Source organism: Dendrobates tinctorius, unplaced genomic scaffold (assembly GCF_039654945.1).
Source record: "Dendrobates tinctorius isolate UK_male_01 unplaced genomic scaffold, ASM3965494v1 ptg000366l, whole genome shotgun sequence".
Lineage (NCBI taxonomy): Eukaryota > Metazoa > Chordata > Amphibia > Anura > Dendrobatidae > Dendrobates > Dendrobates tinctorius.
Window position 1 is genome coordinate 2772267 of NW_027362032.1, and position 27970 is coordinate 2800236.

Consider the following 27970-nt stretch of genomic DNA (forward strand, 5'->3'; position numbering starts at 1 on the left):
CAACCTGGCATCTCCATACATATCCATGGTTCAGCGATGGTCAATGGAGCAGATCTGTATTCTTCCAACCGTGGCTGAAAACCCCTAGGTTGTTTCCTGTAGAATGATAGATCCGTGTCCCTCGAGATGTAAAAACTATACGAAGTATATAGTTTGAAGCCTGGGATCTGCCTATATGTGGCTAGTTTTCTGTTTCGGATAACATGATACATGATTTTAATTTTTTTTTCGTCTAGTCTTGCTTGAATATAGGTCAATATTAAATAAAGTCTCCTGATGAGTCGCCTTTGGTGAGGACGATGAAACCCGTAGAAATGAGAGGCTTGGAGAATGTGGTTCAACTCCCACCAAGGACAACATCTGCAAGGAGTTTGTATGTTCTCCTCGTATTTGCGTGGGTTTCCTCACACATTCCAAAGACATACTGATAGGTAATTTACATTGTGAGCCCCATTGGGGACAGCGATGATAATGTGTGCAAACTGTAAAGGGCTGCGGAATATGTCAGCGCTATATAAAAAAGAAAGATTATTATTATTAGAAAGATTCCATTTCTGGTCAAAATATTTCCCACATTCTGAACAGGAAAAAGGCTTCTCCCCTGTGTGAGTTCTATGGTGCTTAACCAAATATGATTTCAGTGTAAAACATTTCCCACATTCTGAACAGGAAAAAGGCTTCTCCCCTGTGTGAGTTCTATGGTGATTAACCAAATCTGATTTCTGGTTAAAACATTTCCCACATTCTGAACATGAAAAAGGCTTCTCCCCTGTGTGAATTTTTAGATGTATATTAAGATTACATTTTTTTATAAAACATTTCCCACATTCTGAACAGGAAAAAGGCTTCTCCCCTGTGTGAGTTCTATGGTGATTAACGAAATGTGATTTCTGGTTAAAACATTTCCCACATTCTGAACAGGAAAAAGGCTTCTCTCCTGTGTGAGTTCTTTGGTGTGCAAGAAAACGTGATTTCCATATAAAACATTTTCCACATTCTGAACATGAAAATGACTTCTTTGCTTTAGGAGAAGTTTGTTTTTTATTGCCTCTTTTGTGACTTTCATTTTCCTTAGTAGTCAGTAATGAATCAGAAGATGGGACCTGTTTCATAGGACCAGATGACAGATCTTTGCTGTGAATGGATGATGGTGTATCTGGAGTAATGGCATTCACTTCAGTTGTATCTTGTAGGATCTCAAGATCTTCTGATTTCAAAATTGAAGATGTCAGCTGTCCCTCTGATCTCCTGGTACAGTCATCTGCTAAGATAAAAAAATATTTTTTAATAAAATATAATTGAGTTTTAAATTTTTGAACATTTCTACTTAAACTGTCCATAAAAATGGCAAGCTATGTAAAAAACTTTATTTACCAAGACAATGACAGTTCACAGTCTAATAGAAAACCTTGTTGGATGAGCCAGTAGTGTGCGGTGTTCAACACTTTGTTCATTCTGCCTCCCAAATATCAAATAAAAAGAAACCAATCAGTGTTATGTAGGTGAAAATATTACCAATTCTCATCTCACAAAAAAACAAGTCCCCACTCAGGGCCATCATCTGTCAATGGAAAAACAGAGGTTCCCACACTATTAGTGGCTCAAAGGCTGCTGAAAAGCAGCAGAGTTTCTATAAACCAATCCAGCAAAATCCGCTCTCACTTCGGAGTCTTGCAGTGTGCACAAACAACATTTAGGATCCCTGTATTTAGCAATATTATAGTGAGAAGAATCCACTTAATTTGCGGTGTCTCCTGGAGCACAATCTGGGCACTATGTGCTGGGTAAGAAAATGGCAAATGTGTAATTTTCACTCTCCAACATCCACTGCGTGTTAATTTCCGGAAAGTGGCTGTGGAGTCAAAATATTCACTCATCCTACACACGTGGTCAAAGTTGTCGATACCCCTCGTTTAATCACAGAAAAACCCACAATGGTCACAGAAATAACTTGAATCTGACAAAAGTAATAATAAATAAAAAATCTATGAAAATGAGCAAATGAAAGTCAGACATTGCTTTTCAGCCATGCTTCCTCAGAATTTAAAAAAAAATAAAACTCATGAAATAGGCCTGGACAGAAATGATGGTTCCCTTAACTAACATATTTTGCTCCACAACCTTTTGAGGCAATCACTGCAATCAAACGATTTCTGTAACTGTCAAGGAGACTTCTGCACCTCCCGACAGGTATTTTGGCCACTCCTCAAGAGCAAACTGCTCCAGGTGTCTCGTGTGTGAAGGTTGCCTTTTACAGACGGCATGTTTCAGGTCTTTCCAAAGATGCTCATTAGGATTTAGGTCAGAGCTCATAGAAGGCCACTTCAGAATAGTCCAATGTTTTCCTCTTAGCCATTCTTGCCTGTTTTTAGCTGTGTATTTGGGTCATTATCCTGTTGCAAGACCCATGACCTGCGACTGAGACCAAGCTTTCTGACACTGGGCAGCACATTTCTCTCTAGAATCCCTTCATAGTCTTGAGATTTCATTGTACCCTGCACAGATTCTAGACACCCTGTGCCATACGCAGCATGGAAGCATGGTTGAAAAGCAATGTCTGACTTTCATTTGTTCATTTTCATAGATTTTTTATTTATTATTACTTTTTTCAGATTAAAGTTATTTCTGTGACCATTGTGGGTTTTTCTGTCATTAAACGAGGGGTACCAACAATTTTGACCACATGTGTATAGATTATAACCCTCAGTGAATTAATTAATAACATGGAATCACTTTATGGGGATTTCGACTATTCTGGTTTTCAGTCATTTAGTTATATTAGGGCTTCTGCCTATGGTGTGTCCAATCTCATCTGGGATGTGTTCCTGCTGTCCAGCTGGAGTAATCTGCTCCCTACTTCAGCCAATTGGTAAGTACCACACCCTACTAAAGCACAAAGCACATGGCCGGAATCTGCCAGAGACAGCGCTGTTCTCCTCTGGTTCAGTCCTCTGTGCTCAGCTTGCGGCTTGTGTATTTGTTTCCTGCTGTGACTGTGGCCCGTTTACTGACTACTCTTGTGTCTTCTGATTCTGTATTCTGTCCTTCTGGTTCTGACCCAGCTACCTGACTATTCTTCTTGCCATCTAACACAACAGAATAGCAGGTAACACCATGGTCCAAGCCTAGGGGTCCCAGTGTAAGTCCAGATCCATGTAAGGGTGTTATAGGGCGATGAGCAAGGCAATCCTTGGGATATATAAAGCAGAGAAGATAGAGCCAAGCATGTTCATGGTGGACATCTTTTGAGCTGCCAGGTGACCACGAACAATGCTCCGAATACATTGTGTCTGCAAACTATTCCAGCTAGATCTGCATTCAAATAGCTAAATGGCGCTCCTTCCCTTCTGAACACTGCCATGTGCCCAGACAGTAGTGTACAACCGTATATAGGGTATAGTGAGAAGTTGAAAAATCAGAGTATTTTGGACACTTCTGTAATCAAACACTGTGACTATAGACAATAACATCTACTGAAATGATCAAACTCCACAGTCTCCATCAGTAATAAATGAGCAGCTAGTGGTGAAACCTTTCTGGGGTAATTAGAGTATGGGGCTCGGTGACGTCACAATCTATACTATCGGAAGTTCCAATATTTTCTGTCAGATGAGTTTCAAGAAGAAATATTACACATTTATAGAGAACTGTGTATAATAGTGCAGAGCTGAGATGTCTTAAAGGGAACCTGTCAGCAGGATTGTGCTCAGTAACCTACAGACACTGTCAGGTCAGCGCCGTTATACTGATTACAGTGATACCTGGTGATGAAATCCGTCTTGTGGTTGTTGTTTAATGTGTATTTGTAGTTTTCAGTAAATGATATTCTCGTGCTCTGGGGCGGGGCTGTGGGCGGGGCTGTGGGCGGGGCTTTATGTGGTGCACTGATTACATATTCATCTGTATTGGCTTATGACAGGTCGCTGATCCCTCACTGACCTGCCCCCATTGTTACATAATGCATATAATAGTGTTGATATTATTGTTGATAATGCCTATAATATTGTGGCTATTGTGATGCTTAGAAAAAAATTACATCCAGCCAAATGTCACCGGTGATGGCGGCGCCTGCACAGTAGCCTCTATAAGTAAGAGATAGAGGCTAGACTTCCGGTTCCGGCGCCACCATGTACGGACGTGGGTGAAGGAGCTCCCGCCGACTGCCGTCAAAAATCTGTTATTGCACAGAGCCCTGAACTAAAACTGACACTGGGAGTGCAGCGGTGTCATCTGAGAGCGGCCATGACATGGACCGATTTATTACCCTCATTTCTGTCTATCGGCCTAGCCGATCGCTGCGCTCTGCAAACGACTTTCGACTAACCTCTGCACTAATCCGTACCTCCCACTCCCGACTCCAAGACTTCTCCCGTGCTGCTCCTATCTTCTTGAATGCTCTACCCCAAGAAATTAGGACTAACCACAATTTGCATAGTTTTAGGCGCTCCCTCAAAGCACATTTGTTCAGAGCGGCCTATCACATTCACTAATCACAGTCATTCTATGTGTAAGTGTGCGTGTGTATCCCATTCACTATCTCCATCCATCCCTCACTCCCTCAGGATGGCTGGACCATCACTGTAAATACACCAGTGTGAATACACACCTGTACTCTGTACGTCTCCCACCTCATTGTAGATTGTAAGCTCTCACGAGCAGGGGCGGATTATTTTGTCTTATTTTGCTTAAATTATTGTATTGTTAACGTTGTTACTTATGACTTGTGTTTTGAAACTGTTAAACTGTAAAGCGCTGCGGAATATGTCGGCGCTATATAAATAAAGATTATTATTATTATTATTACCAGAGGCGCGGGGAGAGAGAGGGAGGAGGAGGAGGAGGAGAGCGGAGGCAGCCTGCAAGGTGTAGGTACAATAATGGCGCCGGAGACACAAGCGGGACAGGATAGTCAGACAGACCAGGGGATGAGAGGAACAGGGCAGGAGAAGGGGAAGAAGGCCCCTGGGACAGAAGAGGAACACAGCCAGCAAAGGGGAGCAGATTTAGGAGGCTTGGTGGAAAACCAGCTCCATACACAGGGACAAATGAATTTCAAGCTGTTAGCAAAAGAAATGGCTGTGTACCTGACTGAAGATTTCAAGCAGGCTGTAGCTGACATGATACAAGTCACCACCAAAGAGCTGCAGTGCAAAATGACTCATCAGGAAGGGCAGCTACAGGAGGAGAGCACAGGATCTCAGAGGCTGAGGACAGGCACAGGTTAATGATTTAAAGAGACAGTCCTCTTAGGGTACCGTTACACCTAGCAATGCACCAGCGATCCCGACCAGCGATATGACGCGGTCAGGATCGCTGGTGCATCGCTAGGTGGTCGCTAGTGAGCTGCCACTCAGGCAGATCTCACCAGCGACATCGCAGGGGACGGGGGTCGCTACTTACCTGTCAGACGAGGCGATCCTGCATCCTCCCACCCGGCTCCACGCGCTGCTCATCGTCACAGCAGGAAGCGCCGCAGGAAGTGACCGACGAGGAATGGTCCAGGAGCTTCTCGCGCGATCAGCGATAACCAGAGGGGGAGCCGGTCGGAGGTAAGTATCACATGCAGCGATATCGCTAGCAATATCGCTGCAACGTCACAAAATCGGTGACTTTACAGCGATATTGCTAGCGATATCGCAGTGTGTAACGGGGGCTTTATACTATGGATAAACTGGACGATTTGGAGAATAGGTCCCGCAGAAATAATTTGAAGCTGATAGGTCTCCCAGAGTCAATAAAAGCACAACAATTAAATGATATATTTGAGATAGAACTGTCAAAGGAGTTGGGTCTGGCATACAAGCGCAGAGTCGAACGTGCCCATAGAATCGGCCCCCCTAGAGCCTGATAAAAGCAGGAGTGGACGAAATAACAGGGAAACACTAAGACCGCGTCAATCTGTGGCAAAATATCTGAATTTTAAAGATAAAGAAGAAATACTGAGAGCCTATAAGGGGAGGCGACGATCACTGATAATACAGGGACACAAAGCCCTTCTGTTTGGAAATTTTTCGGTTGAAGTGACACGAAGAAGGAGAGCTTTCAGTGAAGTATGTACTACACTGTTCAGACGCAATGTAAGATTCCAACTGAATTACCCAGCAACTTTGAGGTTCAGAACAAGAGAGGGTACGATGAAGTCGTTCATAGATCTTAAAGAGGCCATGGAATGTATAAACCAACAAATGCCCTCATCCGGCCACCAATCACCAGCAAACGCCAGCCCCCCCCGAGAGAGGCAGCGGAAAGGAACATAGAAGAGGAGAGAGGGACGACTCAACCCCACACCTACAGACTAAGATCGGAGGTGCATACAGAGGGGGACAATGAAAGAGTCTCAATGGCAAAAGAACAGAGACCCCCCAGTGACAAGGTCGACCAAGAAAAGCCAAATAAGACAAGACGCAAAATGAAGCGAGGACGTAAAAACCGAGATAAAGTACATCTTGTGATTGGTAAGGACGTCCAGTTAATGTTAAAGCCATACAAGATGCACTTGAGAGATGGTGATGAAGACTAAGTGTGATAAATAATGAGCTTAGTAAGGACTGTTTGTTATCTCCAACTCTCTGAGAAAAAGTAGCTGAAAACCGACAAAAGACTGCATCTAAAATGCGCACGAAGACGCAACAATCACCAATATGTTCATTAGCCGGTTTGTGAAGGGACGCTTTCTTTCACCTACAGATCTCATAATCTACCCCCCCCCCCCCCCCCCCGTGGAATCCCTTTTTCTTGTTTTTTTTCTGTTCTGTCTTCCTCCCCCCACCTTTTTTTTTCTCCTCCCCCCTTTTAGGCTATGCAGATACAGCTGAGACAAAAGAAAGACCCAGGATGCGTATTTCATCAATCTAGGATATGGAGTGCACCAGCGGCTGTCGAGCTTTGTGTTCTCTTGTTCCAAGGGACTAAGGTACTGAGATGTCTCCACAGGAGAGAACTTTATGCCGACTCTTGACAATCCCGGCTGGTGGCGACCAGTATATTAGGAAGATGGACAAGGACAACACTAGTTGTATTGCTTTGTTCTGAGTTGAGAACTTTCTAAGGGTGAAATTGCCCCATATTTGTTAAAAGTATACTGTTGGGGCTCTCTTGGGGGGGAACAAACTTCATGCTTCTTTGGCTTCATAGATGGGGCGATGAAAGGGGCTTTTTTGGTACTGTTGGGGGGAGAAGTTCAGGAATTTTAGAACTGTTGTAAGTATACAGAAGTTTGGGGGATGTTTAGGGTCTAAAGGCTGGAAGTTTGATGTTTACAAGAGGTTTAGGGCTCAGGGTCTAACTACATATAAAATCAACGGTTAAGGTGAGATGTTTGAAATACGGCGCACGGAGGATAGTTCGGTCTGGAAAGTGGTGGAAAAAAAGAGAAGTCAAAGACGTGGTTTCTACAGGGGGAGGGAGGACTGGGGAATGGGGAAAACGGGGGGGGGATTTCCGTGATTCTACTTGTTATAAACTTATGAGATTACTACTGGCTAAAAAGTTACTTAATGACATAAAGTACCCGATTAAGGTGCAGTTGAATTTCACCTATACCCGCAGAAGGAAATATCTTATACTAAAAAATGGTTAGGTTAATAACTTGGAATGTAAAGGGATTACGTTCACCAAACAAAAGGCTGATGGTACTCCATCATTTGAAACGACTAAGGGTAGATGTAGCCTTGCTTCAAGAGACGCATCTAGCCAAGGGAGATATTTTTAGGATGAAGAAACTATGGGTGGGAGAAGTTTATGGCTCTAGTGCGTCAGACAGGAAAGCAGGGGTCCTAATACTCATACATAAAGCGTTGGCACATAAAGTGACATCTGTAGAGACAGACCAAGAGGGAAGGATAATACATTTGAAATTACAAATACATAACGACATTGTTAGTTTATATAACATATACGCCCCAAACACAAACCAAAAGATATTCTTTACATCTTTACAGAACACAATACTTACGGATAAGAATGATAACATAATTATAAGGGGAGATTATAACGAGGTACTTAGAGAGGACGAGGATAGAAAAGGGAGGTTAGCGGGATTAAACCTGGGTCAGGAGAAAGGGCACACGGGGAGAAAAGGGTACTTAGAAGACATGATAATGAATTGGCAGCTAAAGGATGCGTGGAGATCAACGCACCCTATGGACCGGGAATTTACACATTACTCTCATGCGCATAAGACATGGTCGAGGTTAGACATGTTTATTCTTTCAGACAAGCTTTTGCTTAAAATGCTGGCTGTCAATATTGAAGACATGGTGATCTCGGATCATAGTCCTGTAACTCTGGACCTGGCTGATATACACCAGAAAGGGACAGACTACATATGGCGTTTTCCGGGAACCATGACGAAAGATTATGATTTTGTTAAACGGATGGGAGAATGGTGGACAGAATTTACATCCCATAATGAAGAACACAAATCCAACCCTAGACTTTATTGGGAAACAGCGAAGGCGGCATTAAGGGGAAACATCATAGCCCACACACAAAGATTAAAGAAGCAATTAAAAGACCAATTTTTAAGGGCAATTAACGAAGTCAGGACAACATATACAAAGTATAAAAACTCCCTATTGGATGAGGATAAAAACAATTGGATGAGAGCTAAAAAAGATTTTGAGGAATGGGCAGAAAAAAGGGAACAAATACATAGGAGCTACTTAGACATAGAATTAAATAGGTATGGCGACAAAGCAGGGAAAGTAATGGCCAATTTAGCCAAGGGAAGGTATGCTCCTACATCTATAATGGCAATTAGGAATAAGGAAGGACAACGACTGACGGACCCTATAGATATAAATAGGGAGTTAGGGAAATTCTACGCTGACCTATACAGAGAGGAAGGACGACAAGACGCAACAGGGGATGACGCATGGCTTGACAAAATTAATATCCCGAAACTTACGGATGAGGAGTTACAGGACTTAAATGGTTATATCACAGAGGAAGAAATAAGTATGGCAATAAAGGGGTTGGGGTCCAATAAAGCTCCTGGACCCGATGGGTTTAATGGATCTTTCTATAAATCATTAAATGGACAAATAACTCCCATACTTAAAGATCTATTTAACAGTATTCTGCAAGGGGAAGCCCTGTCAGAAATTATGAATACGGCTTACATAAAACTCCTCCCGAAGGAAGGGAAAGATCTAGAAGATCCCTCGGGATATAGGCCAATATCATTAATAAACCAAGATGTCAATCTCCTTTCAAAAATAATGGCCGATAGACTGGCTAGAATACTACCTAGGTTAATCTCGAATCATCAAACAGGCTTTGTAAAGGGAAGGTCAGCCGTTACTAATATTAGGAAAGCTATGCTGCTACTAGTCGTGACTAGAAATAAACACCTGGAACGGGGGGAAGATCCAGCCATGGTCACACTAGTCGCAGAAAAAGCGTGTGACAACGTGAGGTGGCCGTGGCTGGGTCAAGTATTAGACAGAATACATTTGGTGGGCCCATTTAGGGATTTTGTGACAGCTCTATATCATAACCCAAGAGCAAGGATATATACGCCCGGATTTTTGTCAGAAACCTTCAAGCTGAAAAAAGGAACGAGGCAGGGGTGCCCTCTGTCTCCTCTACTGTTTAACCTGGCAATAGAACCCCTGTCAAGATATCTAAATGATCATGATATATACAGGGGAGTGGCGGTGGAGGGACAGATGGCTAAATCTGCATTATTTGCAGATGACATAATTGTATTTATGAGAAATCCAGAAGAAGATCTCCCTAGATTACTATCAGAGATTGAAAAATTTGGAGAATTTTCGGGCTTTCGGTTAAATAAGAGTAAATGCGAGATTTTGTTTATGAGAAATGGTTAGAAACGAAGCCAGGAAAATAATATAGTGGGTATCCCGAAAGCGACAACATCTATAAAATACTTGGGAATAAATCTGGGGACATGCCCGAAACAGATATATGATCTAAACTATAAACCAATTACTGACAAAATAGAAAAAGAATTGGAAAGATGGGGGAGCTTACCCCTCTCACTATTAGGAAGATGCCATCTAATCAAAATGACAAGTTTTGCAAGACTTTTGTACCCATTGCAGACTGTTCCAATGCTGATCAGACACGTGGATGTTCTAAGACTGAATAAGGCCTTTTCTAGGTTCATATGGAGAGGGAGAAGGGCGAGACTTGCTTTGAGAGTTCTAATGCGCTCAAAAGAGGGAGGGGGGTAGGATTTCCAAACATTAGAGGCTACAATCTCTCATGCTTAATGAGAAATGTAATTGATTGGATTAAAAAGACGGGGCGTTATACTGATTATGCGCTAGAATCGGAATTTTGTGGTCCATGGGACCTGACGGCATTGCTTCACACACCATTGTCACCTATTCCTCCAGATATTATGCACTCGGTAATCTGTAAGGACACCATTGCCACATGGAAGGCAGTACGGAAAAAACGGAAAATGTCATGGAGGGTATCAAAACATCTTAATTCTTGGGTGTTCCCAGCTTTTAAATTGGGTAGAGAAAATAAACTATATTCGGAATGGATCCAATAAGGTATACAGACGTTAGATGACTTAATACATGTTCAGGGATGTCATTGGTTGACGGGACCAGAGGTGATAGACAAATATAAAATGCCACGTTTCCATCTGATGCTCTATAGTCAATTAAAGCATTATGTATTAGATAATTTGCAGGATGTGAGGAAGGAAATCGACTCCGAGGTATGGGGCGACATGGTTACCAGGGACATTGGGGAAGTATCGATCTCCTCAATATATGGGGAACTGAGGGACACGCTACGCCCATCGGGAACAGACAGAGTTTTTCACAAATGGGAAAAACATATACAAGATGGAGAACTCAATCATAAAATACTACAAGGTTGGGAACTGGTAAGGAAACATATTATCAATGAGCAGTGGAGGGACAGCCAGTTTAGGATAATGCACAAAACGATATGCGGATTTAATATACAGCCTACTCCACAAAAACCTGATAGACAAACGAGTTGTCCTAAATGTAACACTCCTAAAACAGACATGGAACATGGAATATGGTCGTGCCCTAAAACACAAGAACTCTGGGTCAAGATCCAAGACATGTATTTACAGATATGTGGGATTCGGGTGGATATCGATCCAATGAGCTGGTTGTTTCACTAAACGATAGGCAAAACAAGTGGTGGAAAACTGCTTATACTCTGACTCTGGTAACAAAGCGTCTAATTTTACAACATTGGCTTGCCAAAACGCTTCCAGGGGTAAAAGACGTAAAGGCAGGGCTGCTTTCTGTCTTGTATTTGGAAGAAAAAGAGGCAGAAAGACAGAAAGATAAAATTACAGAAAAGTTTTTCAGAAAATGGAAAATGTTCATGGAATCGATGTTGTCTACTGGAGAAATACAGGGGATAACGGTGTCTTTCATTAACTCAGATTGGTATCTATTAGAAGACTTGCACTCTCTTTCAAACCACATATCCAAACCCTCGCCTCCTCCCGCCGCCTCAAACTCAAAAATATTTCCCGGATCCGCTCATTCCTCAACCACGAAACCACAAAAACACTAGTGCATGCTCTTATCATCTCCCGCCTCGACTACTGCAACCTCCTACTCTCTGGCCTCCCCTCTAGCACTCTGGCTCCACTCCAGTCCATCCTGCACTCTGCTGCCCGACTAATCCACCTGTCTCCCCGCTATTCCCCAGCCTCCCCCCTATGCCAGGCCCTTCACTGGCTTCCTATTGCCCAGAGGCTCCAATTCAAAACCCTGACCATGACATACAAAGCCATCCACAACCTGTCTCCTCCATACATCTGTGACATGATCTCTAGGTACCTAACCGCACGCAACCTTCGATCATCTCAAGATCTCCTTCTCTACTCCCCCCTTATCTCCTCTTCCCACAACCGCATACAAGACTTCTCCCGTGCTTCCCCCATACTCTGGAACTCTCTGCCGCAACACATCAGACTCTCACCATCAACGGAAACCTTCAAGAAGAACCTGAAGACCTACCTGTTCCAACAAGCCTACAGCCTGCAATGATCCTCGGTCTACTGAACCACCGCACGACCTGCTCTACCCTCTCCTACTGTATCCTCATCCATCCCTGTAGACTGTGAGCCCTCGCGGGCAGGGTCCCCTCTCCTTATGTACTTGTGTGTCAATGTCTTACACATGTTTACTATACTTGTCTATATTTCCCCTTTTCCACATGTAAAGCGCCATGGAATAAATGCTCGTAGCTATTGCACTGTATACAATGGTCTTTATGTTGTATTCTATATAAATTCAATAAAAAAGAAGTTTTTTTTTAAAAAAAAGAGATAGAGGCTACTGGACAGGCGCCGCTGGTGTCATTTTGCTGGATGTAATTTTTTTTCTAAGCCTCACAATAGCCACAATATTATAGGCATTATCACCAATAATATCAATGCTATTATATGCATTATGTAATAATGGGGGCAGGTCAGTGAGGGATCAGCGACCTGTCATAAGCCAATACAGAGGAATATGTAATCAGCACACCTCATAAAGCCCCGCCCACAGCCCCGCCCACAGCCCCGCCCCAGAGCATGAGAATCTCATGTCAGCACATTCTAAGTACCCTGTCATTTGGCTTTATAGTTACAGATCTGGGCAGGTAACGGTCAGCGTCTCTTAATCCCAGGGGGTAGGTGAATCCTCCAGGTTGTAAGTTCTATAGAAAAGGGCTTTCAATGCCCAAAGTTACTTGAACGGTTTTGGGTGGAGGAGAATGTTGTGGTCGGGAGACAAAATGGTGATCATGGTAATACGGCCGGACTACACCACCGGTGACTGAGAGGAATCTGTGACTTCTCTGCATTCAGTGGTCACTACTCACCTGGGTAGTCATATGTGGGAATCTCCTCTTTACACCACTCATCATCTCTCACATATGTCTCTGTAGGATTAATATGGGTCAGATCTTCACCCTGAAACAAATATTGTAAAAGTCACAGACAGATGGAGAAGTCCCATCTATGATCAGCTCTAATCCTGCCATCTCCACCGTTCTCATTACACAAGTATAAAACATATAATACTGGTGGATAAAACAAGACTGAGCACAAGACCTTCACAGCCGTCTACACATCATAGGGGAGATCTCCTGACACCTTCTCTCCATCTACCTGATGATCCTGAGGAGCACTGGGATCTTCTTGGTTACAGTCCTGTGGAAGAAGAGGACGGGGACATCTCTCTGGTGTTGTCCTCTTACTGGATAGATCTGGAGGAAACACATACAGGGACTGAATTCATTCTCTACATACAGATAATTATAGGCCGTGTGTATTTAGTCCTGTCTATTACCTGGTGATGTGAGGGGCTGGGGAACCTCCATTATGACATCCTTGTACAGATCTCTGTGTCCTTCTAAATACTCCCACTCCTCCATGGAGAAATAGACAGCGATACCCTGACACCTTATAGGAACCTGACACATACAATGATACCGTCATCCCCCCGATCCCTTCATAGCGTTACTGTATAATGTCCCAGCATTCCCAGCAATGTCACCTCTCCAGTCAGCAGCTCAATCATCTTGTAGATGAGTTCTAGGATCTTCTGGTCATTGATGTCCTCATGGATCAGGGGGTGAGGTGGAGGCCCCATGATTGGGCTCGGGGGTCTTCCCCATCCCTCAGACACAGGGTCCTGACAGCGATCACTAGAGGTCTTCTTCATCACTGTGTAATCCTGGTTATGGAGAGACACATTAATAAATCTCACTACAGACATTTCCAGAGTCCTCACCTCTCCAGTTCTGTCCATCTGTTATTCCCATAGATAAGAATGATGTAATGTGACGTCATGAGAATCTCTCACCCCTCCAGTGAGACGGAAGAGGATCTCTAGGGTGAGGTGTAATATCCTCTCCGCCATCTTGTCTCTGTCCATATCCATCCCTGATGGGTAAATCAGGAATATTTTCTTTTGTAGAAGATCTTCACTGAGAGGATCCGATATTGTAGAGACCTGAATGAGAAGAAGATGATCCGATGTAACATCATAAGAATCCTGTGTAATAATACAATTACTGGAGATAATAAGGGAAACATGAGATTTATTATTTTACAGGGTTTAGTTTTCTTCCCTGACATCTACTAATAAAACCTATATATTTAGGCCACAGACAACAAGCAGTTTCCTCCTCGGAGTCGGCAGCTGAACACGTTCCTCATAGACTCATCTTCCATAACGCTAATTCTCGTCTCATTACCGACACTGGAATCGGCATTAGCAATACTGCAGGAGATATTCATTACACGCGACATGAGAAATAACTCCTTCATGATGAGGACGACATCTTCATCTTCTACTACGGCTCTAGAAACATATTTGTTCAGTCGGTCACTGACTCTATCCCCACCGGCCATCTATATGAATGTTTCCCATCTTCCCCACACTGTAATCTTCTATCACGTTAGATCTCAGGTCTGATTCACCCACAGAAGTTTGAGGCTCTTAGAAAAGTGCTCCTCCTGTTCCTCCTTGCACAAAAGCAGAGGTATCGGTCCCGCTGCTGGGTTCTTGCACTCCAACGGCCCCCTCCATGTCTCCTGGTGTACTGGCATGTCTCCTGGTAGCGCCTCCAGCCTCTGGACACGACGCTGACAGACACCGCAAACCTACTTGCCACAGCTCGCATTGATGTGCCATCCTTGATGAGCTGCACTACCTCAGCCACTTGTGTGGGTTGTAGAATCCGTCTCATGCTTCCACAAGTGTGAAAGCACAACCAACATTCAAAAGTGACCAAAACATCAGCCAGAAAGCATTGGTACTGAGATGTGGTCTGTGGTCCCCACCTGCAGAACCACTCCTTTATTGAGGGTGTCTTGATAATTGCCAATAATTTCCATCTGTTGTCTATTCCATTTGCACAACAGCATGTGAAATTGATTGTCAATCAGTGTTGCTTCCTAAGTGGACAGTTTGATTTCACAGAAGTTTGATTTACTTGGAGTTATATTCTGTTATTTTAGTGTTCACTTTTTTGAGCAGTGTATATACAGTATATACACACACACACACAGGCTCGGACTGGCCTGGCGGGTTATCGGGGAAATCTCTGATGGACCCTTGGCTGTGGGAAGGAAAGGAGAAGAAAAAGAAAAAAAAAGTCTGCGGTTTTTAGGGGCGAGGACCCTTGAAAAGCGCAGGCAGACAATGTGCAGGGGTGCGCGCACACAGTGGTCATTACCTGAACCACTGCGGCGCATGTGCCGATCAATACTGAAGAATGTGCGCCTGTCGCCACCGGCATATGACAGTGAAACGTGCCACAAGCGACGTCCGCAAAAATTCACTGCCGGCCTCTGCTATGACGGCAGCTATTTTACTAAGTGCACTCCGGACCTGCAGAGGAGGAGGACGCCGCATGGAGCAGGAAGCGCTGGAAGGTAAGAGGAATCTTTTTTTTGTCCTCTCTGTCTCTCTGTACATGAAGCCAGGACAAGGGGCAAGGATGGATACACATGGGGGGCCAGGATGGATACAAATGGGGTGCCAGGGTAGATATACATAGGGTGCCAGGATGGATACACATGGGCCAGGATGGATACACATGGGGAGGCCAGGATGGATACACATGGGGGGCCAGGATAGATATACATAGGGTGCCAGGATTGATACACATGGGGGGCCAGGATGGATACACATGGGGAGGCCAGGATGGATACACATGGGGTGCCAGGATGGATACACATGGGGTGCCAGGATGGATACACATGGGGTGCCAGGATGGATACACATGGGGGCCAGGATGGATACACATGTGGTGCCAGGATGGATACATATAGGAGGCCAGAATGGATACACATGGGGTGCCAGAATGGATGCACATGGGGGCCAGGATGGATACACATGGGGGGCCAGGATGGATATACATGGAGCCAGGATGGATACACATGGGGGGCCAAGTTGGATACACATGTGGTGCCAGGATGGATACACATGGGGTGCCAGGATGGATACACATAGGAGGCCAGAATGGATACACATGGGGTGCCAGAACGGATGCACATGGGGGCCAGGATGGATACACATGGGGGGCCAGGATGGATATACATGGAGCCAGGATGGATACACATGGGGTGCCAGGATGGATACACATGTGGTGCCAGGATGGATACACATGGGGTGCCAGAATGGATACACATAGGAGGACAGAATGGATACACATGGGGTGCCAGGATGGATACACATAGGAGGACAGAATGGATACACATGGGGGCCAGGATGGATACACATGGGGTGCCAGAATGGATACACATGGGGAGCCAGGATAGAGACACATAGGGGCCTGGATGGATATATATGGATGGGCCAGGATGGATACACATGGGAGCCAGGATGGTTACACATGGGGGCCAGGATGGAGACATATGGGGGTCAGGCTGGATACACTTGGGGAGCCAGGATAGAGACACATGGGGGTCAGGATGGATATATATGGGGAAGGGCCAGGATAGACATATGTGGGGGCAGGTTGCATATATGGGGGGCAGGACAAAAGACCAGGATGCACATATATGGAGGACCAGGATGGATATATGGGGGAGCCAGGAAAAGGGACCAGGAAGGATATATGGTGATCCAGTAAAGATATATGAGGGCAGGATAAGACACATATGAGGGCTTCTATGTATAGCTGGGGGTACGGGATGGATATCTGGGGGCCAGGCTGGACAAGGGGCATAGAGGACCAGGCTGGGGAATATCATAAAATAAAGGAGGCCAGGCTGGAGCATATTACAAAATAAAGGGGGCCAGGCTGGGCAAGATTATTAAATAAAGGGGGGCAGGATGAGGGACTAAATTACTGTTGGAGGGCCAGAATGAGGAACACGCTATATTAATTTATGGTGACAAGTGGGAAACATAATTTCTTTACAGTCCAGTTAGGGACATTATTACTACTGTAATATAATTTACTTTTTAGGAAACACATTGGGGATCAGCACGCAAAAGGCAACATGATTAACCACCTCTAAAATTTCGTAAGGACCAATAAACTTGGGACGCAACTTAGCAGAAGGAACCTTCAACCTTATATTCTTGATGGATAACCATACCTTATCCCCCACCTGGAATAACGGCCCCACCGACCGTCGTTTATCTGCAAAAAATTTATACTTGCCCTGAGACTCCCCAATGTTCCTCTAGACCTCCCTCCAGACCTCAGCCTACCACAGAATGGACGAATCAGCCCCTGAACACCCCAAATCCAGCCAGGAAAGTTCACCAAAATAAGGGTGAAAACCATAATTACAGAAGAACGGGGAAGTACCAGTGGACTGATTGACACGATTATTAAATGCAAATTCTGCCATAGGTAATGAAGAGCACCAATCATCCTGTCGAGATGTGGCAAGACACCGTAGAATCTGCTCCAAAGACTGATTGGTCCTTTCAGTCTGACCGTTGGTCTCGGGATGATAGGCTGATGAAAAGGTCAAACTGATACCCAGCCTTTCACAAAAAGCCCTCCAGATCTTAAGACACAAACTGCATCCCTCTATCAAACACCACACTCATAGGCACACCATGTAATAGCACAACATGCTTAATGAATAGTTTCGATAAAGTCTCGGCATTAGGCAGTCCCGCCAACGGTACAATATGCGCCTGTTTACTGAACCTAACCACCACTACTCAGACCACAGTTTTGCCATTGGAAGGAGGGAGATAAGTGATAAAATTCCCGGACAGATGAGTCCAAGGTCTATCTGGAATTGGAAATGGCACTAATTCCCAGGCCAGCTGGTTATGGGAGGTTTTAGCACTGTCACATGTTTCACAGGAGGACACAAATACAGTGACATTAGAAGCCAACGCGGACCACCAAAATAGCCTAGCGATGGCTTTACATGTGGCCGAGAATCCTGGATGCCCACTAAGAGCCGAGTTGTGGAACTCCCGGAACACCGTTAACTGATATTGGACCAGCACAAAGAACTTATTATCAGGCACAGACGGAGAAGCAAGAGACTGATAAAACCCCAGCCACAACTACTCTGTGCTGTAGAATGGATGAGGTTCAGTAGGTAACATTGGATCCAAGCTGCGAGATAAAGCATCAGCCTTCACATTCTTGAACCCAGGCCTAAAAGTGATAGAAAACTGAAATCGAGAAAAAAAAAGTGACCACCTTGTCTGACTCGGGGTTAAACGTTTGGCAGACTCAATGTATGACAGGTTCTTGTCGTCCATAATGACTGTGATTCGATGGACAGCCCCCTCCAATAAATGCCTCCATTCTTCAAAAGCCTATTTAATGGCTAATAACTCCCAGTTACCCAAATCATAATTCTTTTCAGCAGAGGAATTTTTTTTTCGAAAAGAAGGCACATGATCTTAAATTGGTTAACATTGTCGGCCTCTGGGACAACACCGCCCCACTCCCACCTCTGAGGCGTCCACTTCCATGATAAATGGTTCAGATAGATCATGTTGAAGTAGTACAGGGGCAGACATAAAATATTCTTTTAAAGAAGAAAACTTTGCTAAAGCTGGAGCTGACCAGGGGTTTAACCACCTGAGAAAACCACTTATGAATTTTCTATAATAATTGTCAAAACCCAAAAAACGCTGATGACCTTTGAGATCTCTGGGTTGCACCCAATCCACAATAGCCTGTACCTTTCTAGGGTCCATGCGAAACCCCTCAGCAGACAAAATGAACCCCAGAAAGGACAATTCTTGAACAAAAAAATGAAGACTTCTCCAGTTTAGCAAAGAGGGAGTTCTCCCTAAGCCTCTGGAGGACTGCACAAAGGTGACCCATGTGGTTCTGTTTATCAGCAGAATATATAAGGTTATCATCCAGATAAACTACCATGAAGCACCCAATAAAATCAGAAAAAACATATTTAACAAAATTCTGAAATACCGCTGGCGCGTTAATCAGGCCAAAAGGCATAACCAAGTTCTCAAACAATCCCTCGGAGGTGAGAAATGCCATTTTCCACTCACCCCCCTCCCACACACGGATGAGATTATATGCTCCCCTGAGGTCCAACTTAGAGAACCACCTGGCCCCAGACAATTGATTGTGCAAATCTGGAATAAGAGGGAGGGGGTAAGTATTCCTTACAGTGATTTTATTTAATTCTCGAAAATCGAGGCATGGGCATAAACCACCATCTTTTTTCTTAACAAAAAAGAACTCCGCTGCCACAGGGGAAACAGAAGGACGATTGTGTCCTTTACAAAGGCTCTCGGATATATACTCCTTCATAGCAGCCTGCTCAGGGCCGGAGAGATTGTACAAACAGGCCTTGGGCAATTTGGCACCAGGAACGAGATTAACAGCCCAATCAAATGGGCGGTGTGGTCGTAAGACCTCAGCATCCTTTTCGGAGAACACATCCTCAAAATCCTTTAGATACTCTGGAATACCTTCCAGACTGATGGATGACACAGATACATTAACAATGTACCCCTTCAAACAAATAAGACCCCGATTAGCAATGTCCCGGGATTCCCAGTCAATAATCGGGTTATGTACTCGTAACCAGGGAAACCCCAACACCAATCCCGCAGGAAGATTGTCCAGAACAAAACATGTAATACGTTCCTGATGACAGGACCCCACCTTGAGGATAAACTCCTCAGAGACAAACTTAATAACATTATTAGCAAGAGGTGTTTTATCAATGGCCACGATATTAATGGGAGTTCCCAACCTGACTGTCCCTAACGTACATTTGGCAACCAAGGCAGAGTCAATCAAGTTCAAAGATGACCCGCAGTCCACAAAAGCTGAAGTCGGAGTACAACAGTTCTGGACATAAAGTTCCACTTCCAGCTGTAACTTAAACAATGAAGAAAAAGGTACCTAAGAATCTGGGCAACCTCCTGTCATGATCCAGGTTGGATATGACAGGTTTTTAATAAGTAACCTTTTTTTCCTTTAAGCAGTGTGCTTAAAGATAGTTTTGCCCCCAGTGGCCATTAGGGTCATTGCACTGTGATGGTTTCAGTTCTAGTTTTGCCCCCGGTGGCCGTTAGGGTCATTGCACTCTGGTTACTTTAGTTTAGTGCACGTGATTATAAAGCAGGTGTCTGGCTCTGACCTATAAAAGAGTGTCAGGTGTTGCAATCACTGTTGGTGATATTGGTCATTTCAACCATCCTTGGAGGAAGGAGCTAGAGAGAGTTCCTTGCAGCTCAGTGGAGCTCTGGTCTAAAGTCTGGTGAAGGAAGGAACTACAGAGAGGAGTTTCTTGCAGTTCTGACAAAGCTTGGAGAAGTGGCAGCTATTCAGGAGGAAAGCTGCATTCTGGTGCCAAGCAAAGGAAAGGGGTGCGGGGAGGAATCTGAGGTACCGGCCATGGTAAAGTGCCCGAGGCAGCTGGTTGTGGGGGCAGAACCCTGCTTACAGGGGCATAATGGGGGCATTACACTGTGTGGGGCCAAGAAAGGGGCCCTGTACTATGAGAACACTCCGTCTCCTCACTGCCTGTCCTCCATAGTGGGGTCGTATGTATCTATTACAGGAAACAGAAACGTGATGGTTCTTATACAGAGTCTCAGTGCAGAAGGGGTTAATGTCCCCCCCCCCGCGCTCAGTAATGGGGAATCTCCACATACCTCCACCTGCAGAGCCGCACTCCACATACATGGCTGCTCTGTGCACAGGACCTGTGATGAGGTCACATGAGGGGAGGAGTCAGGGGTCACATGATCTCCGGAGTGAAGACGCTCCATGGAGCCTTCTCCTCAGTCAGTGACATTCCCGCCATTATTCGCCCCTCACTACTGGCACAATTACCCCGCGCCGCCTTCTCTACACAGTGTTATGTGTGGAATGTAACGTGTGGTTTCTCTGGAGGGAAATAGACCCCACACATGAGGGAATTATCACCGGTTACCGGCCGTCTACTATATGGCGGCATATGATTGTGCTATCGACTCCACACCAGGAGCTAAAATGCCCAAATCTCTAATGTAACCGCTATAAGAGAAGATATAACAAATTTCCCCTAAACTCACACAGCGGAGGAGGCCTCACTTGGAGCAATGTGACTCGCGCACAGAAAATCTATTCCCGGTTCTGTGATAAGTTATCGGCCGACAGGAAGAAGAAAGGTCTGAATTACAGCCCAGACTGGAGGAGAAACTGCAGGAGTTAGAATTGAAAAATAATTACGGTAAAGTAACACGGGCGCTACCTATCCAGAAAACTCAGATGCAGCTGGTGAAGAGACAGGACAGTGTCGGCTCCTGTTATAAAGTCTGAGCGAACCGTATATTTGTGTGATTCACCGCGCTATGCTGAGCAGATGAAAAAAAAAAAAAGGGGAAATAGTACTTAACAGCAGTTATACGTACTTACTTAAAAATGAAGTTGATGTAGAATATTCTGTGTAAGTTGAGATGTCTACGTGGTAAGTAGTTTGCAGGTTATCTGATGGGGGAGATCTCGTTTTTGATAGCTGCTGATGCTATTGGAACAATGATATATTAATGTACCAATAAAACATACAAAAGGTCACACCACTCCTTGCATGTCCACCATACTCACTGGTTGTATCGTAACGTTTATATGCTCTTCGAGGTGTTCCCTTTATGGTGGATCAATTGATACAATACTAAATATGAAGAGAATTTCAATTACTAACAGTGACCACAACCTTGATATTCAGTCCCAGTTCCTGGGGTACATATGCACTTACTTGTGCTAGATTTGTTATGCTACCCAGGTGTAAATCCTGATAGACTCTCTATAATGGTCTTTGTTGGCTTTATTTACAGCCGATGCAGGGACGATATCCACTGTTAAAAAAATGACAAAGTGCTGGGTAAGGAGGGATCCACTAAACCCACAAATAGTGCTAGTGTTCCAGTAGCCAGTTAGTCCTGGTAGGACTTCTATGCACTTCTGGTGATTGCTCCGGCGCAGTCTGGCTGAGGTAGCGGCTGCTGATGGAGCGATAAGCTATGCAGCTTGTAGTAGGGGAGCGGGTAGACGCCAGCACCTCGTGTACTCCGGCCGGAAGTATTGACGAGGACGCGGCGAGAGTGGGGGGGCAGAGCTACTGTGAAGTCACAGGCAGGGAGGAGGACGGGTGCACGAGAGGCACAAACCAACCAACATGTTTCGAGGGGGGCTTCTCTCTTCGTCAGGATAGCCCTGTCCTACCAGGACTAACTGGCTACTGGAACGCTAGCACTATTTGTGGGTTTAGTGGATCCCTTGTTACCCAGCACTTTGTCATTTTTTTAACAGTGGATATCATCCCTGCACCGGCTGTAAATAAAGCCAACAAAGACCATTATAGAGAGTCTATCAGGATTTACACCTGGGTAGCATATAAACGGTAAGATACAACCAGTGAGTATGGTGGACATGCGAGGAGTGCTGTGACCTTTTGTATGTTTTATTGGTACCTTAATATATCATTGTTCCAATAGCATCAGCAGCTATCAAAAACGAGATCTCCCCCATCAGATAACCTGCAAACTACTTACCACGTAGACATCTCAACTTACACAGAATATTCTACATCAACCTCATTTTTAAGTAAGTACGTATAACTGCTGTTAAGTATTTATTTCCCCTTTTTTTTTTTTTGCTCAGCATAGAGAAGTTAGAATTGGCCAATCAGCACTCTTCACCCCTATACTTATCTACACAAATACAAGATATGAAATTACAATTAGACGCCATTCTCACCTCCAGAACGGAGAGGCGCTAACTTGGAGTAAAGCCGCGTTTTATCACCATGCCAATAAGCCTAATAAGATGCCGCTCGTAAGCTCAGAATGAGAGAGTCACTGCATATAATTGTGACGAACGGCCCAAATCGCCGTTCGTCCACTTACGGGTGACGACTAACGGGGGTCCCGCTGCCACCAAAACGTGACGGACAGCGGACCCTGTGTCACCACTATGTCACAGTCCCACCACTGACACGGGTGTATCAGCGGACGGAGGGACGAGACACACTGCCGGCACACGGCTTTCACAGGCACAGTGGGGCTTATCTTAGTTATCCCACCACTGGCACCATGTGACCAAAATATCCAGCAAGCTAATCTCGCTCTACAATTTGCCGCAGGGGGGGTTAATTTGGATGCCCCACCACTGCTATCAATCTTCCAAGTACTGCGGGGATTTATGTATATCCCACTTTCTCAGTTCCACTCTGGAACTCGCAGCTCTCCGGCGCCCCCCTTACCCTCAGGTCAGTCAGGGAAATGCACCTAGGATAATTAGGCGCCGGACGGGCTGCCTGTTGTGAACCGGCAATTAGGCTTCTGCAGTAAGGGAATTATCAGCTGTGGCCGCAGCCCCTCATTCAGCAATATAAGACCCTTCTAGGCTGCCAGCAAGCCGCAATAGCCGTGCACAACGTGCTGCCACCAGTCACGGTTACTTAATTCACAGTGTTAAATTAAGAGGGTCCGTGGCAAACCCCTTGAATTAGTAGCGATTATCTATCAAAGGCGTATAGTTCGATTCTTAGAGCATGGAGACAGATCTAAATAATTATTTCATTTATTTTCCGAAAGAGGACAGTGATTACAGATAAAAGTTGCTATAAAATTGAGACATAAAATAGGTACAGTACAGATATAAAATAAAAGGATTAAAAGGGTAGAAAGTCACACTCACATGTGGTCAGTTGGCATCCCATGTTGCTTTAAGGGGGGTGGAGGCGGAGCTGCACTTCTCCGCTCATCTGCGGGTCTTTCTAGCACGACGACTTGAGCTGTTCTGAGCTGGTTCTGCCAGGGCATGCCTTATAGACTTTCCTATGTGACATCACAGAGAGGTGCATTCTGGGTTGATCCCACCTCTCTTATCCAAGTTATGTTTTGGCTACAAAACTTAGATTAGCTATAACTTTATGGGAGAAGCTGGTATGGACTCATCAGTGGTATCATGTTTCCCAGCGTAATGAGCCTATCAAGAAAACATCAAACATCTATGCGTTATGACCGTCCATTTGGGTGCAAATCCTATCTCATGTTCTGGACAGGGTAGAACTTCGAAAGATACGCGGTATCAAAGCTGGGACCGCTCAGGTTACAAAAATATGATTTTCATATCTCTACTTTGTACGGTTTTCGCAGGGCAGGCTCTTAAAGGTTTACTACTAACCTTTATTTCAAACAAAGACCTTTTCCCGCATTTTTTAGCTGAGAGAAGGAAACAAATGGTTGTAACAGCAGGGGGGTCTCCTATTACTAGTGCGAACACAGGCTGTAGAGGAGGGGGGGTGGCACTGCTCTGTGTGTGTGAAGGGAGGAGGGGTGAAGCTGCAGAGCTAGCAGCCTGGATTGTCATATGTGCCGGATCTTTCTGGAAAGTTACAACAGAAAACATCATATTTTGTGGACAAAACCCCATACCTCACAGACATTGTACATCACAATAATCTCCTCTATAAAAGACCCTAAGGGTCAGACCTCAGCCCACCCCGATGTCATGTATAGCACTTATAATGAATACCCCCAGAGTTTGTATTCCCCCCACAATCACCCCCCTCACTACTGGAGTCATTCCTTCACACACTACATCTACCTAACCTGACTGAGTCCGCGGCACAACAACTCCATTTACACATCTCTGAGGAGGAAATAGTTTCAACAATCAAAAAACTAAAAAAAGGAAAGGCCCCGGGGCCGGATGGTCTTACAGCAATATATTATAAAAAATGCAGCGATGTGCTGACACCACATATAAAAACCTCTGTAATTCACTACTAAATGGCTCACAGCTGCCCCCTGAGTTCTACGTGGCGCATGTAACCGTAATCCCTAATCCTAAGAAAGATCATCTCACAACAAATTATAGACCTATATCCCTCTTATACATTGACTTCAAAATCTTTACATCCATTGTGACTAACAGGACCAATAAAATCCTCCCTCACCTCATCCATCGGGGTCAGGTTGGTTTTATACCAGCGCGACAGGCCCCAGATAATATTAGGAGAGCGTTAAATATTATTCATACAACTAACCTACAACGAAAGCGACTTCTCCTGCTTGCATTAGATACTGAGAGGGCTTTCGATTCGGTGTCCCGGACATATCTCTTTACGGTTCTATCGGAAGTCGGATTCTCCCCTAATCTTATAAAGTGCCTCCAATTGTTATATGATAGCCCTATCGCTTATGTAAAACTCCCGTCACCACACCCCCCTCCAATTAATATTCAGAGGGTACCAGGCAGGGCTGTCCTCTATCTCCGGATCTTTTTGCACTTGCAATGGAACCCATTGTGGAAGCAATAAGGAGAGATCAGAATATCCTGGGCCCTGAGAATATGGGAGACCAATATAAAGTCAGCCTCTTTGCGGATGATCTCCTGCTAACATTAATACGTCCCCACACTACACTCCCTCACTTGTTTTCTCTCCTTCAAGAATTTGAGAAGATCTCAGGGTTAAAGATTAACATTGATAAACCCGAAGCATTATTTGTAAATTTTCCTAAGACAGAGCAAACTAATATAGCCTCCCATTTTGGGTTTATAGACAAAGAACATTATCTAACATATCTGGGTATCAACTTAACAGCCAACAGGTCACCTCTGTTTAGGAGGAATTACACTCCACAGATCCAAAACTTCCAGAGGGACCTGGATAGATGGGCTTCCTCAAAGTTATCCTGGCTCGGCAGAATACATGCATTAAAAATGGTGTCACTGCCTCGCTTCTTATATCTATTTAGATCCCTCCCAATTATGGTACCAGCCAGAACGTTCACTCATTTACACGCTATGATGTCTAAGTTTCTTTGGCTCGGAAAACATCCCAGAATTGTGCAAAAACTTATGTTCCGTCATAGAAATGAAGGGGGTTTATCCCTCCCTAATTTTACACTTTATTACAAGTCGGCACAGATTGCTCCATTAATAAGTGCGTGTTCATATCCCAATAGTCTGAGATGGGTTATTCTGGAATCATTTCTCTCCAAACCATTCTCTTTATCAGGCCTAATGTGGACCACAGACCGACTTCCACGGGGGTTAATGAATGTGGCTCCTTTTACAGTCCACTCGTTGCTTCTTTGGAGGAAAGTTTAAATATAACTTACAATCAAGTCCTTCTCCCCTGACAGCTATATTACAAAACCCCATGTTCCCGCCCGGCCTTGAGCCACAAATGTTTTCTTGGTGGAAGCTGAAAGGTATTCATATACTTCAACATTTGTGTTCCCCATTTAATATCTTACTTGACAGACAGGAATTTGTTCAAACATTTGACCCTCCAGTTAGGCTGGTTTCACATTCGCGCTTTTTAAGCGCACGCACGGCCGGGGGTAGCTCCGCCCCCGAGACGGCTCTCTGCCCGGCGTGCCCGCCCCTTCCTTGTAGCGCCGCCTCCTAGCGCACAGCGGCGCCTGCGATCGGCGCACCCTATCTTTAGCATAGGGTGCGCAGATCGTGCGCAGGCCGTGCGCTAGTTGCGCTTTGACCTGCGCTGCGCGCCAAAATCCGAAAAGTTTGATTTTGGCGCGCACGGCGCACCGTCAAAAGTGCGCAGCGCAGGTCAAAGCGCAACTAGCGCACGGCCTGCGCACGATCTGCGCACCCTATGCTAAAGATAGGGTGCGCCGATCGCAGGCGCCGCTGTGCGCTAGGAGGCGGCGCTACAAGGAAGGGGCGGGCACGCCGGGCAGAGAGCCGGCTCGGGGGCGGAGCTACCCCCGGCCGTGCGTGCGCTTAAAAAGCGCGAATGTGAAACCAGCCTTAGGGAGGTAATGCGACTGAACCAGATCTTCCACTTTGCAAAGCAGATCCTCCCGAGCGGTACTACTCTCAGGGCAACCAGTTTTGAAAATTAATGTCTAAATGACCCATTGGGCAGGGGAACGATCTCTCATTGACAGTAGTGTAGCTACCGGGGGGGGCAGAGGGGATGGTGGCCCCGGGCCCCGCGCTCTGATGGGGCCCACCCGAGCTATGCTATGTAACTATATCGGCATGCAGATCGCGCCGATACAATTACATGCTGCAGCAGGGAGTGAGTCATGTGACCGCTGTTCTGCAGAGGAGAGGGGGAGGGGAGGTCACTCACCCAATCCTGGCTGAGCGCGCTCTCCTTGAAATCTCCCTGCTGCAGAGAAGTCATCAGCTCCAGCAGCAGCCTGGACGCGGGGGGCTCTGCCTCTGCCTGTGAGCTGAGTTCACTGTCTGCTCGGCACTTGATTGCTTCTGACTGAGAGGAGCCTGACAGCTGAGGAGCCGCTGCTCCAGGACCAGTGGACACTGCACACAGCATGGGGATTGATGAGTATCTATGGTAATTACTATTTGAAGTGTCTAATCTGTTGCTTTGGATATATACATACAACTTACTGCTATTGGGGTGTAATATTCATTACATGATGCTCTCCTTACGTGTTACATAGTTTTCAGGCACTTTGCAGCGGTCACTGATGCGCTATATGGCGATGCTTTGTCTTGGCCTGGGAATTTACTGCACTTTGGGACTGAGAGAAAACCAGGAAAAGTGCAAACTAGAGATCGCACTGCTGGCTGCAGTCATTGAGCTGTGCAGAGAATGCGGCGCATCCTCCCTGGCAGAGGGAGGGTTAAACCAGTGTATCACCTTATCTCGCTGTTTGTGCTGGCGTGTAATTATTAACCTACCCGTTACCAGGCTGACAACGAGTCCTGGAGGATTAGGGGATGTGCACACGTTGTGGATTACTCTGCGGATTTTTCCGCGCGGATTTGGCCAAATCCACAGGTTAAATGACCGGCGTTTTACCTGCGGATTTAGTGCAGATTTTGTGCGGATTTCCCCTGCGTTTTTACACCTGCAGATTCCTATAATGGAGCAGGTGACAAAACGCTGCGGATTCCGCACAAAGAATGGACATGCTGCAGATTTAAATCCGCAGAAAATCCTCAGCGTGTGCACTGTGTTCTTCATTTCTCATAGACTGTACTGTACAACGCAGCAGAAACTGCTGAGGATCCACAGGACCAAATCCACTGC